The sequence below is a fragment of the Acipenser ruthenus genome, chromosome 10, assembly GCF_902713425.1.
Source record: "Acipenser ruthenus chromosome 10, fAciRut3.2 maternal haplotype, whole genome shotgun sequence".
Classification (NCBI taxonomy): Eukaryota; Metazoa; Chordata; class Actinopteri; order Acipenseriformes; family Acipenseridae; genus Acipenser; species Acipenser ruthenus.
Window position 1 is genome coordinate 42,875,997 of NC_081198.1, and position 18,452 is coordinate 42,894,448.

An 18,452-nucleotide genomic window follows, 5' to 3' on the forward strand; every position below is an offset into this window, starting at 1 on the left:
ATTTTCATTTTATCATTTTAAATGTTTATCACATTTTATTTTTACCTGTGAGTTTTTAAGAGACACATATAGAGACAAATAGCTTACTTCTTTCTTAATACTACGCAATTTTTGTCTGTATTTTCAGTTGCCTTTAATGTATTTCTAATGGGAAAGATGAATCACAAAGGAAAGGACAGTATCATTAATGTGTTTTTAAAATGATAAAAAAATAAAATAAATGACAGCCACAAAACGTTAGATTACCTACCGTAACCCTGGTTTTGCCACAATGTCCTAACAATGTCCTAACAATGCAATTTAACCCTGACCTTTATGGGCTACCTTGTCTTGAGGTCATAGGTCAAGATATTCTTCATTCTCAGTTAATCCTCCTGAGACTCATATGATCAAAAGGTGAATGGCAACAGAGCAATTTCAGAACTGTTTGCAGATGGCTAAACCAAGACCACCAAACAGTTTTCATTCAGATTTGAACCCAAGACAGACCAGTGGCGCATTATTCCAATGTACCACCTAATCACTTGCATAATACTGGAAAAGTATTACAATTTAAATATACTCTGCTATTAGATTCTAGCAATGTAGCTGTAATCACAGTTTTGTTTAATGGATGTGTGTGCCTGTATATATTTTTTTGTTTGTTTGTTTGTTTTTTTACATGCATTGTGGTTCTGATAGCAGGCCTCCTTAAAAAATCCACTTCTATCTGAGGAAGATAACAAACACCGCTTTCCCACAATCAAACACAGATACACCATAACAATTTTATAGTTCTAGAGAAGCCCATTTTCTATGAAATGGTGATTGAGCACCAATGTTCCTCAGTCTGACACAGAAAATGATAAAACCAGAGTATTGCACTTTTGTCTTTCATTTGGTCGGTAACAAAAGAGGTACTCCTGTGTAGCTAGTTTTAAACCGTCAAAGTCTTTCTTTGTACTTTTATGAACCTGAGAGACTGACATCTGGTCACGTCTAATAGATAAGTGACCAGACTAACAAGATTTGGGAACCAAACTCATAATTCTAGACAAGAATTAACATATGATCAATACTGCACAAACAAGAGGCCTCCATGTTTCCTGAAGAAACTGCTTAGCGACTGATTTTAGAAAGCCAGAGAATCGGTTCTCTTTGTCTAAATCATTGATCATAACAAGAAAGATACATATTTCATCATTATTATTGTGGACATTTTAGGTCACAAGTTGTGTGAATCTTAGAAAACTGTTACATTACACCGTGTAACAAATATTTTTTTTTTTGGTTCCTGGGTAGTAAGTGTTATTTCCTAATTGCTTATGCCTCAAAAGTATAGAAAATGGCTATTATTCCCCACAAACTTTGCTTTTGTGACCAGGACAGTGATATTTTGAAATTTACCTATTTCCAATGAGAAAACGGGCAAATTTGTGTCTTCTCGTTCACATAAAGTCAGAAAAAAACAACATATGAATCCAAATTAACATGTATTTATACTAAAGTAATACAAAAATGACTACAAAAGATTTAGAAGTGAGTAGTTTTTCAAGATTTACGATTATACTGTAAATCACTTTCACGAATCAGCCCCCAAATGTAGTCTCCCATCATGTTCTCGTTATACTGTCCTTGGTAGCGGCGTTCAAAGTCCAGTATATCCTGGTGGAAGCGCTCGCCTTGCTCCTCCGAGTACGCTCCCATGTTCTCCTTGAATTTATCAAGATGAGCATCAAGGATATGGACTCTGAGGGACATCCTACAGCCCATTGTGCCGTAGTTCTTCACCAGAGTCTCAACCAGCTCCACATAGTTTTCGGCCTTGTGATTGCCCAGGAAGCCCCGAACCACTGCGACAAAGCTGTTCCAAGCCGCTTTCTCCTTACTAGGGAGCTTCTTGGGGAATTCATTGCACTCCAGGATCTTCTTTATCTGTGGTCCGACGAAGACACCGGCTTTGACCTTTGCCTCAGACAGCTTAGGGAAGAAGTCTTGAAGGTACTTGAAGGCTGCCGACTCCTTATCTAGAGCTCTGACAAATTGTTTCATAAGGCCCATCAGCACATTCTGGGGGTCCCAGCCGTACTCATCATACTTCAAGGCGTCCAGCAAGGTCTTGATGCTGTTGTAATCCTCTTTGAGGTGCACTGAGTGAGCCAGGGGAAGAGACGGGTACTTGTTACCGTTATGGAGCAGCACGGCTTTGAGGCTCCTGGATGAGCTGTCAATGAAGGACAGTATAACGAGAACATGATAGGAGACTACATTTGGGGGCTGATTTGTGAAAGTGATTTACAGTATAATCGTAAATCTCGAAAAACTACTCACTTCTAAATCTTTTTTGTATTACTTTAGTATAAATACATGTTAATTTGGATTCATATGTTGTTTTTTTCTGACTTTATGTGAACGAAAAGACACAAATTCGCCCGTTTTCTCATTGGAAATAGGTAAATTTCAAAATATCACTCCTGGTCACAAAAGCAAAGTTTGTGGGGAATAATAGCCATTTTCTATACTTTTGAGGCATAAGCAATTAGGAAATAACACTTACTACCCAGGAACAAATATTTTGTTACATAGTGTTATCTATTCATAACAATTAACACTGTAGATTTATAAACTATGCAATTAACTGAATATATGAAAAACAAACAATTCAGATATACAATTATACTGCAATATTTACAAGAGCAGTTCAGCTATTTCATAAGGCTGCTGCTGTTTATTATTTCATGCAAGAAAATTTAAAAAATGTAGAAAATGCCACTAATACTAATACTAATACTAGCTGGACAATTACCCATAATTTCAATGGTTATACAAAATACTAAAACAAGCACTCAGCTTAATTTGTTTTTAATTCAATGGAGGCTAATAACATAATATTAGGGAATGATTGCCTTTATTACAGTTATTAGTTCGTTACTTAAAGCTTTTTAGAGAGAGAGATGCGAGAGCATGAAGAACATTGATTTAAATTATGTTTAAAACCTAAGGCCACTTTTACTGTGAAGTCCCTGTTTGCTGCTAAGAAAGAAATGTGTGTTATTGAAATTAAATGCTTTTTTTTTTGGAGCTGGAAGGTTCTAGTTTTTTAATGGAAATACAGAGTGTGCTGTACTGAGATGATTAAAATCTGTATTCCCAGAATGTGGCAGGCAAAATCAATAACTGCAAACACAGCTTTGCTGCCTGATGTGTATCCTGGGGTTGCCATAAACTAATAGAAAAATAATAATTAAAACCAAATCATCACATTAATTTGTTTTCCAGCAGTCTCTCGAGACATTATCTTTACTAGTTGCTTTGGTTGCTCATTATACTTTATAATCAAGACTCTTTAAAAATCCCTATTAAAAGAGACAGTCTGTGCCCTTCCCCCAACGTGCTTGCATTGCAGTCATTGTACTTATTATGTTACAAATGACCGAGGTAAGGCTGACATTCTCAGCCTGCAAAGCTTTTTTTCAAATGAACAGCTTTTGTGCAATATCCCCATGTGTTAATACTAACGAAGATTCTCCAGCACTGACCCAATGTTTGATTCGTAGAACTGACCCAATCTCTTAATTCAAAGGGGAAGACAACAAATCAATGACTATTTGAGGTGGCGAACAAGCACATAAAACTGTTTTATATTCCAAAAGCTGAATAAGGATTTTTTCCCCCTGTAATTTATGAATGACTGTGTATCCAAATGACAGGTCTACAGGTCTACCCAATTATATGCTGTGCATGCTGATTAAAGTGATTGTTTTGATTACAACAATTGAACGACATTGTTTCATCTGTAATTGTTTACTGTATGTCGGTGATAAAAACAATCCCAAAGTTAAGTTTTGTTTGGATTGACGAATGTGGCTACAGGAACCTTTGCTTTTATTTAATTCATTATTTTATTAATTAATGAATTGGTTTATTAATGGGAATTTCTGTGATATTTGTTTACATTCAACTGATTACATGTGCAGAAACTGATCGTGCATTCTAAAAAAATACATACCATTTCGAGATAAATTATATTCAGTTATCACTGCAAAAGTCATCATTTTCATTATTTTATATTTTAGAATAGCTATTATATAGTGCTCAATTTTAGTTTTATTTCATCAATGGGAATCACTGGAAGACCGATTTCAGTCCCACTTGTTTAAAAAGCGTTCTGTGCAGCCTGTTGCAGGTTGTTCACTGTGCATAATAATAATAATAATAATAATAATAATAATAATAATAATAATAATAATAATAATAATAATAAATACTGAATAGTCAAAGGTTTTCTACCATTTACATGTTTCCCCTTCAAAAGATCCCATGCATGTACTTGAGATCGTATAAAATTCAGCAACACTGTACCTTAAAATATTGCCCAGTTTCCTCCTTTGCGAGATTAAGAGGAAACAGGTCAGATTGCGCCTGCCAATCTTTAATTCCAGAATACCTGTTGTGTTGTACAACCACAATAAAAATACATTGCTTAATAAGCATTTTCTTCCATTCGATCTGTTTCTGTTTTTTGGGGTTGTGCAGACCTAACATTTGAAAGACATAATGTCTAATCTATCCCCCACTGTCACATAAACCGTATACAATGCACTTGCTGTTTTTCAGATAGATTTACCTGGTCTTTACCCATAGGACATACCCTTTATATCAACTGCAAGCACCAGTATTAACCTTAAACTGTCACCATTGGTTGCCCAACCCTCTTTGTATTTGCATATCATGGCTGATGACATTTCTCAAAAGAAATTTCCAACTATAGTATTTTTGCAGTATATTAATACACTTTTGTTGTAGTTGTGACTAGTTGTGCCATAACTTCATGCAATTTCTTGGAGCGAATTTCCACAGTATAAATGCACACATTTGTGTATTCCATTACCTTAGCTGTACCAATAACGTCACATTGGTCTTGCTGAGAAGTCTATCCCAAGATCCCATATGTATGCTTCTTTATGTTTTTGATATATATATATATATATATATATATATATATATATATATATATATATATATATATAATCACTACTCTATAGTGTTGTAACGTAATAAATGTTACAATTCTGATTTGTCTCAAATGCTCTACTGATCAATACTACAGTCACCTTATGTAATATTCAATTTAGATAAAAACCGCAAATATTAGAAAACAATATTAAATAATTGTTTTTGTATCATTATCACAGTAGTAAAGAACACAAACATCTCATGAGTATAGAACATGCAAAATAAAAAAAAAGATAACAAAAAAAAAAATTGGACATTTCCAGTTCTGACATTTATAAATTGTTATGCTTATTCAATAATAAACGCAAGTTTTCATTGTTAGAGAGCCCGTAGGCTGACGTCACTTTGGTTCCTTGAAGTGAAGCTGAATAAACCTTGAGAAGAGTCTCCTTCAATCTGCTGTTAGTAACTAACACACACTCACTCACATAGACTCAATTACTGCCCAATTCCCTTCTTTCTTTATCATCTACTACCGGCCTCTAACAACAACAACATAAAGCCGAGAAGGAAAAGGCACATTACTTGAAATAATACTTGAAGTAAGTCGAGGAGGAAAATCCGTAAAAGTGTCAAAACTAAGGTAAGTTTACCACTGTTTTTAGGTGGATAGTTTCAGGTTTTATGTACCACTAAATGCGTTCAGTTTACTAGATTCAACGCTACATTGATGTATTTAGTTTCTTTCCTTTGCTTCCTTAGCGTCTACTTCAGATTAATATTAAGTATTAAAACATAAAACTATCGGGTACTGTTCCTTTTTGTTTACTGGGCTTGGAATTTTAAAATGTAAACTTTATTTCAGGATTTAAAGAAGTCCGTTTTATTGTCGCTTTGAATGATCAAGACTTGTGTGTTCTTACCAGTACGAATCTCGTCTTTGTGTCCTCACTCGTGCGGTTAAACTGTTCCGTTTTTAAACCCATTTCAAACGATATCTTCGGAATGTCAACAGTTTCAGTGGGTGATTATGATTCATCTATCTTTCACGAATAATTGTATGTTTTAATGTGTCCGTTGTGATGTTTAATTTTATTAAAAATGCGATACCGGAGTCAGTGATGAAGGTAAGAGCTGAGTGCCTTTGGTCTGCTATGTCTGTCTCAGGGTGATGGCAAACATCTAACATCTCTTCATTGGGCAACAACATTATATTAAACCACAAATTATATATTTTATATTCTGTCGTTAATTTATTGTTAACGTTGTGCTTAATACACATATTTTCATTATTTTGGAGGAAATCACCTTGGTTTTCGAGAGCCGTCCGTAGCGAGTTCGTGGCTTTCTTTCTCTTATCTTTTGTGTTGCTTCCTTATAAAGAGAAGCAGCTGCAGACTGGCTGAGTTGTTGAAATATATCCCTTTGTGTATATTACAATATCCTCCATTTTTCAGCCCTCTAAACAACAAGACTCTCGCCATCTTGGGTAATTTTAATTCCCTTATCTTTTTACTTTTTCAAGAAAACCAACCAAGCTCCTAAAAGCTGAAAGTTATTAAATGTTTCACGGGAGACGGTGACGCCATGTATAAGTTTAAGTAAAAAATACTCGCAGTGAGCATCATCAAAACCTTTTTTTCCTGTTTCTGGTTACTAGTTAAGTCAAATACTTTTATAAATGTATTTATTTATGTTGTACTGGTTCATGTGTATTATAAAGAGGGGCGAGTTTGTGGGCGACTGAACATTTATTCTGTGACAGGTGGGGGGCTGGGGGGGCGACGGGACTATACCCACAGGAGCAGTAATACTACAATAGAGAAAATCAAAGGAGACAAGCAGCGCTGCTTGGATCCAAAATATTGAACTTGTCTTTGGTTTTTCATTCAACTGATTTTCATGAGTAACATTTATTTCTCTTATTGTAATTACACTTTTAATCCAGTTTTGTAGTGTATTTGTAGAAAAGAAAATCCCCTTTTGTGAGCAAAACACATGGTCTGCTTTTGAAAGACAGTTTTGTTGTCAGTTACCTTGAATGTTATGTTTCAGAAAGTACCAAAAAGTAAGTTCATGCTAGTTTCTTAGATGGTCATTGAGTTGGAAAACAGTGACATAAAATGTATTCAGAAAGTGTTATTTTGTTACAAGAAAAACACATACAAATTAGCATGTTGTATCCTTTGGCAATATGGGTTCTTATGTCAGCCTGAGACAAAAAAAGGCTCTGTTCTTTTAATTTACCTGTGAACAATAGATAATTTTTCATCTCAAACCTCTACTGGTCACATGGCAAAACTTAATGAGGAACAATCTAAACTTTCTATTTATAATAACACTGCGTAACACTGTTGAATACTTTGTGGTTTTGTGAACCGGCTATAGCTTTTTCACACCTGAGAAAACAGGTTTATCTATTAAGACATGTGAGAGGCCTATTTTGTTCTTTAAACAGCTGAAGTATTCAAAAACTACCTTATACTTGGATCTTGTCTGACTGTAGATGTAACACTCAGCAATGCAGAGAGAGCTGGTGGTTTTAGATGGGGTGAAAAATGCTTTAAATGTTTAGAAGACAGATTATGGCTGGCTATGACAACATTGGCTACTAAAAATCCACTAGACCTAGAAAGAGAAATCAAGTAACTGTACGCCCCCTCACATTTATACATCAATTATGTTGGGTTTATGTGTTACACTTACTGTAGCTGCATGTTGTTGGCAATCATTTTAATTTATTTTTCACTTCTTAAACTAAAATGAATAGCTTGAAACTGTCACCTACTGTATAACCTCCTAATGTTGCAAGTAATGACAGGAGTGATAAAGTGACACATGGGTTGCTTGTGTCCAGTTATATCATTTGAATGTAAACAAACTAGATCTGCTTTGTGATAGAGTGTGCATTTTAGTATACCATTGAATATTATTATGGAGCACTGCATCTTTAAGCAGCAGTGTTACAGTATATTAGCTTTCTTTATCAATTAGAGAATCCATCAACCCTGAATCCACCTGGAGTTGCACAATTTCTTTAACCACAGGTCATAGAGCCTGCACTGTGTGGATCTTCATGCAATTCTGTGGTTAGTCAATAATAGGTTTTTACTGATCACAAGAGCTCTCAGGTCTTCTGGGCATTCATTAGGTTAAATAGTACTGCATACCTCCAGTGTGTTAATTGAAGGCCCTCTTCCATTAGCATAAAGTGTGCCAGGATGCTTTTATTTAGCCCCTCACCTCCCTCTATGCCTAATAATATATATATTTTTTTGCCAGTTGGTATTAAAAGGTAATGGGCTGTAATTAACACAAGACAAATGGCCTTGTTAGTTAGTGGATCATTCTTTTATTGACGATTTAACAAGAGAACAGTAAATGAGCACACACGCACTCTTCCAACTTGTATGTAAACTTCGGTAACACAGCTGCTTCCGCTTCATAAGTATAAGGCTTTACAGTGTGAATTTGCTAGTCAGTAAATAGCGTTGTTTACTAACAATGTAACTTAACTGCACACCATGTGCTAAAACATTTAGCTTACTAAAATATTACATATGTTTCTGTGTTTATTTTATCAATGGTTGTATTGTAAATGTACAGATCTTTTTTTTTTTTTTTTAATTTTTTTTAACAGTTCAGAACCAGCAGCTTTTACTGTAATTAAAGTTTTCAAGGGTGAGTCTGAGTCTAAAAACCTAATGATACTGCCTCCCATTTCTTTGCCTGGATATTTACTGCAAAAGCTACAATGTAAAGGAGCAGATGTTTTGCCAAACATCCCGTGTGCTGCTTTTTCTTATGGGAGTGTGTTACTGTTCTTTCTGATGCATCAACTTGACAGCTGCTTGATTTCATGGAGCTGCTAAGAAGCCATTAGTGGTATCAATGAATTGAAATGGAACAGTCACTCCCAGCTTGAACTGCTATTGCAAATGTCTGTTTTTGCAGTTTTAGTAGCTGAATATTGTCTTAATAAACTAGCATTGTTAAAATGTTAGGGAAATACCAACTCTGGTTGATTGATCTATAATATAGTGTATTGTACAGCGCCACAGTTTAAATCATTAACATAGAGTAGGGCCCTTATCAGTATTTGACATTGCTTACAAATAAAAATACACTAAATGCATGTTGCATTAGTTGAAATTAGGATTTAGGCGAACTCTGTCTCTCTGGATGCTGAAACTGACAAAACCAGAATGGCTGTTGCACAGACGCTCCCATATGTACAGTGGGTGCTTAATCCTAAAGAGCTGAAGGAGGTATAAAGTGCATCTCAATTTTGCATGTCTTTTCAAATCTTCTGCTTTAGAGATGGCATTATTCTTGCCAAGCACAGTGAGTCAAGTCAAAATACAGGTTGCTTGTGTGTGGGTGGTACTCAACTACAATATCATGCTTCTCTTTCAGGACGATTTGGCTATTACAAGTGCACATATTATCTATTTAATGAACATTTGCAAGCATGCTGATTGAAGAACTTCACAACAATAACACAGGTGTTGTCACTGTGTTCTGGTAAACAGTGAGTTTCTATTTTGTTTTCCTGTTGTAGGTATTCTGAGCATGTTTCCAAATGAATTTGTATTCTTCATAGCCCTTACTGTATGTTCACTAGCTAACACAGGAGCAACAGTAGTGCTTCAATTGAATGAATTATTACAAAATCTTACTGTAATTGAGACTAATTAAAATAATGAATAATATGAACATTATTTACCAAATAGGTCTTGCAGAAACAGCTTCTGTACAAGTACAGTATGTGACCTACAATAAATAGCTTTTTTCAAGCATGGATTTCACATTTTTCTTGTGATGCATCTTAGCACTTTAGATTAGAAAGGCACAGTTGGAATTGATTTGTAAATTTCCTAATTGATAATAATGAACTATTACCTACAATTTAACTGAAACCTAAGTAATAACACATTAGGCTGCTTAAGGTCTATCATTTAAATGACTACAACAGAATGGAAACAGGAGATAAATCAGATTACAGTCTAAATGTGTTATGCATGCATCCAGTAACTGCCAATGAATCACCCAATAACTAGATACAAAGCTAGAAGGTCACTGAATGTAGCTCATATTTATTCAATGTTTATGTCCTTGAATTGTCTTATAGTACAATACAGGAACAATAAAAATGTTGCTCAGAAGACAGTCTTGCATTGTGAATTGCTGTATTTAACAAAAACACATTCAACGATATTGGAGGTCATTATATTTAAGGATGGAAAAAGCAGTAGCCCCAGGTTACCAAAATACTGCCAAAACCAGCATTATATTTAGAAATGTTAGTAACCTAATTTGCTGATCAAGACGTTTGTTTCTGTGCAAGCTTTTTTTATTTGCATAATTTGGTTTAGCAAATTGCTTTATTATCTACTACAGTAGCTTTAAAGGTAGTTGAACCGAGGCTGCATGATCTTAACCCTGCTTGTGACATCTTTCTTTTCAGTGTTGTAACAAATGGAACATGATTTAAGGGAGGCTTTGCAATTTACTTCTGCATACTGAAAACCAAATTATCAGTATCGTAGTGCTGTTTCATAGATATCATTTTATTATTGATCCATATTTAATCACTTCTCAGAAACCTGCTAGCATGCAGAGCCTGTGATTAATTTTACACATGTTCACTGAAAGGATTGACTGAGATTTCCTCTCTTCAAAGTCTGGATTTGATTCTGCTTTTCATAAATTCTGTGAATTGTAGACTTAGAGTTGCATGACTATCTGTCTGGAGCCATAAATTATGCTTGATGGGAACTTTTATTTGGGGTGCAGAGGGGCCCCTCTGTGTTGGTTCTTAAAGAGATGAACTGGACTTCTGTGTAATTATTGAATTGGTCCTGATGATGTTTTGAGGATAATTGTGTGTTTTCACCCTGTTTTCTTTTCTGTTCCTACCCTTTTCCACAAGCATGCACTCATTAATCAAAGACGCTGAACTCCTGCTGTGGGCCGAGAGGTACATCAAACTGGCAGCCGGTTCAGTGTATAGAACAGTGCTGAGGCTCTTAACGCACAGACATAAATAAATCTAAGGTCTTTGTATGCAAACCCTGGAGGTTAATACTGTATAATTCAATGTCCTGTCTTTGTTTTTTATGATTGATGTTTTAAAACATTTAAAGCTTGATGTGAGTCCTTTAGTAGGTCAGGGTTGACACTTTCTGATTGGGTGAGCTGAAAAGTATTAGGGTGGTGGGTTAATAGAAATATGCTGTGGCGATTACTGATTTTTATTTTATTTCTTTCTTGAGATCGCTGTCATTTTGCCTGTGCTGTTACAGGAATTTTCCAATGATTGAAGTCCCCTGCTGTGATAATGGGCCTGATGTTTGAAATGCCAATAGTTTGTCCTATTTGTTCTGCAGCTTACTGCTATTTGTATCCTTAACAGAAATAACATGTACTACAAACCTAAACTACTGGGATTTCTCAGCAGAAATAATATTGGACTTTGGCTGTGACACAAATTGGTTGCATATTCATACTTGAAGAACAGCTGGTTGCAGAAAGCATTCGTTTGCAAGCTATTATAAACCATTCCACACACACGCTGAGATTGTGCTTGAGCAGCTTTCTTTTATTTATTGATCTTCCTGCATTTAAAATCTCGTCACTGCTGCCACAAAGGCTTTTCATTTCAGCTGTGCTTGCAGCATACTGCAGCTTCAATTTTAAATATTTAATTTGAACTGAATGTTGCATGGAATGACAAGGAAAAAGAATCTGGCCTTTAGAGAGACGTAAAATGTGTGGGTCAGCAAAACCCATAAATCTGATACATCCTACCCTGTTTATTTAAACTGTGCTGCTTACATGCCATGTTTTGCGTACTTTGGAAATGTGTTAAGAAAGAACAATAATTTTGTGTGAATACGCAGGGACTTCTGAAAGCTCTGTTTCTCAGTGCTTGCTGATTTCGCACACAAGGTTAGATGCAAATCTAACGTTTGTTTTGCTGCACTTTTTTTGTTTAGTCTTAGTTATATCAAATTGATTTTGAAATACAATGCTGTACAGTACAGTATTACTGAAAAGGTTAGCGTCAGCAGAGGTTAACATGTTTGAGCATTTTTTTACATAGTAACGTAAAAATAGCCATTAAAAAAAAGAAAGAAATCTAGACGCTATAGTATGGGTTATTTCTCTCTGGATGATAAGGATGTTTCTACACAACCTCCATTTACTGTATACAGTACCAAGGTTAATATTATATATATATATATATATATATATATATATATATATATATATATATATATATATATATATATATATATATATACAGACGTGCTCAAATTTGTTGGTACCCCTCCACAAAAAACGAAGAATGCACAATTTTCTCTGAAATAACTTGAAACTGACAAAAGTAATTGGCATCCACCATTGTTTATTCCAGATTTAATAGAAATCAGACTTTGCTTTTGATTTTTTATTCAACATAATATTGTAAATAAGAAAACAAATGAAAATGGCATGGACAAAAATGATGGGACCCCTAACCTAATATTTTGTTGCACAACCTTTAGAGGCAATCACTGCAATCAAACGTTTTCTGTAGCTCTCAATGAGACTTCTGCACCTGTTAACAGGTAGTTTGGCCCACTCTTCCTGAGCAAACTGCTCCAGCTGTCTCAGGTTTGATGGGTGCCTTCTCCAGACTGCAAGCTTCAGCTCTTTCCATAGATGTTCGATAGGATTCAGATCAGGACTCATAGAAGGCCACTTCAGAATAGTCCAATGTTTTGTTCTTATCCATTCTTGGGTGCTTTTAGCTGTGTGTTTTGGGTCATTATCCTGTTGGAGGACCCATGACCTGCGACTGAGACAGAGCTTTCTGACACTGGGCAGTACGTTTCGCTCCAGAATGCCTTGATAGTCTTGAGATTTCATTGTGCCTTGCACAGATTCAAGGCACCCTGTGCCAGGCGCAGCAAAGCAGCCCCAAAACATAACCGAGCCTCCTCCATGTTTCACTGTAGGTATGGTGTTCTTTTCTTTTAAAGCTTCATTTTTTCGTCAGTGAACATAGAGCTGATGTGACTTGCCAAAAAGCTCCAGTTTTGACTCATCTGTCCAAAGAACATTCTCCCAGAAGGATTGTGGCTTGTCAATATGCATTTTAGCAAATTCCAGTCTGGCTTTTTTATGTTTTTCTGTCAAAAGTGGAGTCCTCCTGGGTCTTCTTCCATGGAGCCCACTTTCGCTCAAAAAGCGACGGATGGTGCGATCACAAACTGACGTACCTTCACCTTGGAGTTCAGCTTGTATCTCTTTGGCAGTTATCCTTGGTTCTTTTTCTACCATTCGCATTATCCTTCTATTCAATCTGGGGTCGATTTTCCTCTTGCGGCCGCGCCCAGGGAGGTTTGGCTACAGTTCCATGGACCTTAAACTTCTTAATAACATTTGCAACTGTTGTCACAGGAACATCAAGCTGCTTGAAGATGGTCTTGTAGCCGTTACCTTTACCATGCTTGTCTATTATTTTCTTTCTGATCTCCTCAGACAACTCTCTCCTTTGCTTTCTCTGGTCCATGTTCAGTGTGGTGCACACAATGATACCAAACAGCACAGTGACTACTTTTCTCCATTTAAATAGGCTGAATGACTGATTACAAGATTGGAGACATGTGTGATACTAATTAAAGAAACTAATTAGTTTGAAATATCACTATAATCCAATAATTTATTATCTTTTCTAAGGGGTACCAACAAATGTGTCCATGCCATTTTAGAATATCTTTGTAGAAAAAGCAATAATTCATCTCTTTTCACAGCTTCTTTGCTTTATTCTATGACATACCAAAGGCATGCAAGTATATATGATAAAATAGCTTTTAATTTCATCACTTTTCAGGAGGAATGAAGCATTATTTCAATGAGCTATAAGGGTACCAACAAATTTGAGCATGTCTGTATATATATATATATATATATATATATATATATATATATATATATATATATATATATATATATTTTTTTTTTTTATTGGATTATTCTTCTTAGGAGCAAAACCCTCTTTTAGTTGTGTGGTTGAAATAGATACACAGTGGGAGCAGTGGGTTATTAGAAATAATCCACACTGGGATGGAGAGGCTGAATGACTTGGAACCTGTGTTCAGTGGGTTATTTTAGATGCTCAGAAGTGTTGTAAATGTGTTCACTGTATTGACTTTGAACAGAAAGTAAATCTTACAGGCTGATGAACCAGAAATAATGTATGAAACACTACCTTGCTATAGCTACAGTGGAAACATGTAGGTCTGGGCACACTGCCATTAATTAAAAAACATGTAACATATTGTTGCAGATTTTGACAGTTTGTTAATGTACAGTATTATTTCTGTATGTCTGTCTCCAGGACAGCAAGATACATATTTATATTGCAGAAGGTTAAAAGAAAATTGCTTATTTTCAATAACATTTGCATAATTTATGTACATTTTAACTTTTTTGTTGCAACAGTTGTGGTTGAAATCAAGCAATGAAGCACGATCAAGTACACATTTAAGGAAGCAACCTTGGCACACATAAATGTGTTTTTTTATTGAATCTACCAGGAAATGCTGAAACTTTTTAATGTATTACAGCTGCCAGCTGAAATGGAAAATGTTTGCCTCAAAAAAACTTCCTTTTAAAGTGTTATTTCTTACTCATTCCAGTCGATGCCTTCCTCTGAAAGCAGTACACTTTATTGTGTTCTTTAAAAAAAAAAAAAAGACTCAGAGACGGCTGTAACATGAGCAGGCTATGGAGATTCAAAGAAACTAGTGGGAAGACCTTTGCCCTTAGGGCAGTGATTGACCTTTAACTTTGTACCAAAAGGTTTTAGATTCAGGAAAGTAATATCCTCACATTTGCCATCTAAGAGGACGCAACTGTTGGATCAAACTGCGTGGGAGAACTTTTATTTCTACAGGGATATCGTGCACATTATATCAATCCTGTGGCCTGTCTACAGAAGTGATGATATTTATTGATTTCTGTGTGAGAAGTGCACCGAAAAATTCACGCTACTGTACCACATTGTGGTTTCCTTGTCATAATATTTTAAAACAAAAGGAGCTGTCAAAAGAAAATCATCTTAAAAATATATCTATATTAATAATTGTGTGAAACAGTTGTTTTTAGCCTAATTTAAGTGGTAAACCTAATCCACACCTAGGTTTTTCAACATTAATTAATTTTATGTACAAAAAATGTAAAATATTTATGAGAGGAGTTGCCTATAGTGCAGTATGATATGCAGCATTTAATACAAATACACACGATTTAAAATTTCAGTCTTACCACATTTGTCCGCTTCAGTCTCTAATGTAGTTTCATGAGTAGTCAAAATTTGAAGTTTTATACTTGCTACTGACTACAGGAACTGTAATCTAATTCTAGGTTAGGTTTATGATTCACAATATAGTTTAGTTTTCTTCATGAAATATAATGAAGTGGGCAAGTACTGTATTATATTAAAAAAAAAAAAAAACATTACATTTTACATATGGAGTTCATGAAACCATTGCTTTTTTTAACTGGCCAATTGAAAGTTTTGCAAAGTCTGACAAACTGTATTCTGTAAGCCAAACAAGTTAAAAAAAAAACAAAAAAAAAAAACAGTACCGGTACCCAATTAAAATGTTCTGTTGTTAACTGAAACAAATGAGTGCAGCTGGAGCAAACTTTAATTCAAAATGTATTTTTTATTGAGTTTTCAAACAATAACATACAGCATCTTCTAAGATTTTCAGAATGGAGATTCAATGGTGAAATAAAGCATTGATTTCAGCTTGAATGTTTTTTTTACTTAAAGTAATATAACACAAGTTCAAGTTTATTTTATTAATCTTTAATAGAATCACTAGATTGGGATGAGCTTTAAAACTACTTGTAAAATAAGGTATAGACAATTATATTATGTGCTACTGTATGCTGTTGAAAAAGCAATTCACAGTGATTTTGGTATGGGTTTCACGCAACTGATTGTATAACATCTCTTCAGACATACATAAATTATGTCAAGACTTGTCGGTTGTAATTCTAAAGCCTTTCTTGAACTATGTGATCCATCAAAGTTATGAATATTCCTTTGATTGCTGATACTGTGCTATTGAGATGCAGCCTAAAGTATACAATGAACCCTTACAGTTTAACATCTGTGTTTACAGTAGATACTATTCTTTCCCTATAATTATGTAAATAGATTGTATTTATTATATTGTTAATTAGTTTGGCTTCAGTTAAACATGCTATTTACAGGTCGTGCTGTCTCATTACAGAATGTTAAAGCCAGAATTATACCATATATTTAACCTAAATATCATGACAGTGAAACAGAAAAATGTATGGAATAGTATGGCTTCTGGTCTGGCATCTCTTTGTCTAACATGTGCTGATGAAAATGTGTATAGCGTCTTGTAAAATGTAAGCCAAAAGTATTGCATTCCCTTCAGTTACATTTTTTAAAAGCAACTACTGTAATATGATCCTTAAATTATTGCATTCAATTAATACATATTTGGACTGGTAAAAAAAAAAAAAAAAAACATTTGGATGTTTTAGTTTGGTTTTATTTTCCATTTTAGCTGCCCCCATACTGCTCACAGGTGTAGATAAATTGCTTTGCCCTGGGGATTTTGAGTGATGCATGAAGTCTGTAAATCACAGGCGCTACAAACTGTTGCTGAAACCAGTGGTAAACAGCCCAGCCTTCATTTCTTCCACATTCCAAACAAAATTAACCCAGATGGAAATGTTTAATGAAAATAATAGGAATTGCTGGCTCGCCAAATGTTGTTTCATTGCTAAAAAAATCTACAGGATGATATTCAAATATGTGCAAGAGGAGATTTGCAGAGGATGTAAGAATTCTGAGGCCTTTGACTGTACTTGCGTTATACTAGAAAAATGACATATTTCTTTTATAAATGTTGGTAGACAAGTAGATTTCAGCTCACAGAAAATTTTTTTGTGCAGAATCTAAATAGCAGATGCAAGGTACTGTAAGGTATTAAATGTATGCAGTTGCACATTGAGTGCTTCGCCAATTGAATAAAACAATACATAACAAACTGTATTCGTTTTTTACTTTTACATACAGTACAAGAAAAAAAAGGCTATAATGAATGTCTAGATTAATTAAGATTTCATGCCTGAAGTTATTAAAAAAAGCCTTAATGTTATATTTAATCTTGTCAGTTTGACCACATTGCAGGTGTTCCTTGGTGTCTACATTACATCATGTATAATGGAATAGGCAATTCTCCCTTAGGGACATTCATTCTAAAAGGTACTCCAGGTTAAAATACCTTTTGTGTTGATTTTCTGCTAGGATTACATTGCAAGATGATGCTAAAGAATAAAATCATAATTCCGCTCACAATAGATTCTGTTTTGTTTCAGTTTGCAGAGCAGTGATGTCTCAGGACTGACGGCACTCTTTAACAGTAAGTGTTCTCCCACACATTTAAAAAAACAAACAATTGTGTTTATGATTTCCTGACAATGTACTACATGAATGCTTGCAGTCTATGTTTTAGTTTGGATTGCTGCCAGACCTGTTTGTGTCTTTGTTTCCTTGTTTTTCAGATTCCCTTTTTGTTTTATAAATATGTGGGTTATTTGTTTTGAAGCTTGTTATGAGAGCAATAATAGCCAAGTGTTTTTGTGTGTCCACACAGGTGAATGAGTGCTTATAATGTAATGCAGGGTGTTTCAAAGTTTCCAGATCAGTTGTCCAGCAGTGGTTGGAAGTCAACACCCCAAGTCACTGATTAGTCTAACTGGGAGGTTCATTAACCATTTCAGTCCTGGTGGGACCTCAAGGTCCCACCTTATCTTAGTGCCATATGCTATGCTGTTGAAAATCGCATTGGAACCTCACAGAACTGTTAGGTCCCAGAGGTAGTGTATAATTGTATGTCAAATATTTTTTTATCTTGTTCTCATGCATACTCAATAAAGGAGTTCCTTCTTCAGTTCAACACAAATAACTCAAGACAGAAAGGGTTAAAGAGGCCACCTCTTTTAGGTATCTGTTGTTTACAGTATACACTGTACAGTTCAGTCTGCTTATTTATGACAAAGAGAACATGTTTTTACTGTGAATGTGTGGACAGAAATATCCTTTGGAAAAACAGTTCTTATAAATCAATGAAATACGAGTTTAAAGCTTCCCCTGTGAGGCTAGGAGAAAACACCTGGAGTTCCAGGCCTATCCTTTACTGAACAGCTATGACCATAATGTAGCTTCACTTCAGAATATTGAATATACTGTTGCTTCAGCGAACACTTTGTTATCTAATTTGGCAGGCTAAACATTGTAATCTCTATAGAGTTGGATAGCCATGTTTATGACTGTTTGCTCATAAACGTTGGTTACATTTTAATGTTTCAAAGGGCAGTTACTATAATTTCATTTAAAGTTTGAAAGAAAAGGGAATAGTGTTACTGTAGCTTAAAGTAAAAGCAATTGTATGCTACGTTTTTAGAGTGAGTTT

General features: G+C 35.0%; 1 protein-coding gene across 24 annotated transcripts in view; it reads left to right on the top strand.

Moving 5' to 3' along the window:
* Positions 1-5,379: 5,379 nt before the first annotated feature.
* The window catches only part of LOC117407675 (bromodomain adjacent to zinc finger domain protein 2B-like), a 67,021-nt gene continuing 53,948 nt past the window's right edge, over positions 5,380-18,452 (top strand). For 22 of the 24 annotated variants that reach the window (XM_034012833.3, XM_034012949.3, XM_034012859.3 and 19 more), the window contains exons 1-2: positions 5,380-5,578; positions 17,356-17,399. The gene's annotated coding sequence lies outside the window, so the exon portion shown is untranslated. Of the gene's footprint in view, positions 5,579-5,973; positions 6,063-9,442; positions 9,467-17,355; positions 17,400-18,452 lie in introns of those variants that run through there. The other 2 variants (XM_059032321.1, XM_059032322.1) reach the window with 2 other exon arrangements.